We start from the raw sequence: 1,704 nt of genomic DNA, 5'->3' as shown, positions 1-1,704 counted from the left end.
CGTGTGAAGAAGCCAAAATTAGCCCATGCAAAGAGACCACACGTAGAGAGGTGCTGTAACTGCAGAGAGGAAAAGAGCTATCTGGCCATTCCCCAACTTCTCCAGTCCTCTGCTGTTCCCGCTGTAGCCACAGTCTGACTGCAATTACTTAAGAGACCCTAAGGCAAAACCTCTAGTTGAGCCCTTTTTGAATTCCTAACCCAAAAAATCATGAGCAAAATAAAATGATTGTTTTGGGCTGCAAAATTTTGAGGTAATTTGTTATGTAGTAATAAATAATTGGAACATATAGAAGTTCTAGAAGTTAAAATTTTGAGGAAACCAGTGAATGGATTAAATAGTAATTTAGATTAGTTGAAGAGAAATGACAGAATTAGATATATTCTAATCACACAGACTGGAGAGAGAAAAGATAGAAAAAATTAAAAGGAAATGAAGAGACATGGAATTTGAAATAAAAGATTACATTATACTTCTAGTAGAGATTGCAGAGAAAGATAATAGAGAAAGGAGGAGAGAAAGTTTTGAAGAGATAATGGCTGAAAATTTTCCTGAATCAAAAACATGATTCCTCAGGCAGAAATTGCACAAATAATTGAGTAGAATAAGTAAAAATAAATCGAGATCTAGACATGGTGTAGTAGACATATAGAAAGTCAAGTGAAAAGAGAAAATCTTAAAGCTTTATGATGGAAAGCACAGATTATCTATTGAGTTAGGCAATACGAAATATAGATCAATTGTAATTCAAAAATGATTGAGTAGGACTTCTACTTATGCGTATGAAGGATTAACTGCTATGGGAATTGCCCTCCCTATGAAAATAGCTAGAAAACCAGATAAAATGTATTAACCCAAATGTTCACTAATTTGTGAACAAATAAACAGATTGTGATTTATCCACATGGTGGAATAATAGTCTGCAATAAAAAGGCAGTAAATAACATGAACGAACCTCAAAAGCATTATGCTAAATGAAAGGAACAAGATACAAAAGAGCATATGCTGTATGAGTCCATGTATGTGAAATTCCAGAAAATTCAATCTAACCTTTAATGACTAAAAGATTAGTGGTTGAACTTGGTGGTGGCCACTGCGCAGACCAGACTTCACTCATTCTCGCGCCTCGCTCAGCTTTTCCTCCGCAACCATGTCTGACAAATCCAATATGGCTGAGATCGAGAATTCGATAAGTCGAAACTGAAGAAGACAGAGACACAAGAGAAAAATCCACTGCCTTCCAAAGAAATGATTGAACAGGAGAAGCAAGCAGACGAATCGTAATGAGGCGTGCACCGCCAATATGCACTGTACATTCCACAAGCATTGCCTTCTTATTTTACTTATTTTAGCTGTTTAACTTTGTAAGATGCAAAGAGGTTGGATCAAGTTTAAATGACTGTGCTGCCCCTTTCACATCAAAGAACTACTGATAAGGAAGGCCGCCCCTGCCTCTCCCATCTGTCTATCTGGCTGGCAGAGAAGGAAATAACTTGCATGTTGGTGAAGGAAGAAGTGAGGTGGAAGAAGTGGGGGTGGGACGACAGTGAAATCTAGAGTAAAACCAAGCTGGCCCAAGGTGTCCTGCGGGCTGTAATGCAGTTTAATCAGAGGGCCATTTTTTTGTTGTTGTTGTTCAAATGATTTTAATTATTGGAATGCACAATTTTTTAAACATGCAAATAAAAAGTTTTAAAACTTAAA

General features: G+C 37.0%; 1 pseudogene; it reads left to right on the top strand.

Annotated features, from left to right (window-relative positions):
* Positions 1–1,150: 1,150 nt before the first annotated feature.
* Positions 1,151–1,410, top strand: LOC115894332 (annotated as a pseudogene).
* The last annotated feature ends 294 nt before the right edge of the window (positions 1,411–1,704 follow it).

Source organism: Rhinopithecus roxellana, chromosome 17 (assembly GCF_007565055.1).
Source record: "Rhinopithecus roxellana isolate Shanxi Qingling chromosome 17, ASM756505v1, whole genome shotgun sequence".
NCBI lineage: Eukaryota > Metazoa > Chordata > Mammalia > Primates > Cercopithecidae > Rhinopithecus > Rhinopithecus roxellana.
This window is presented reverse-complemented; position numbering and strand designations above follow the sequence as displayed.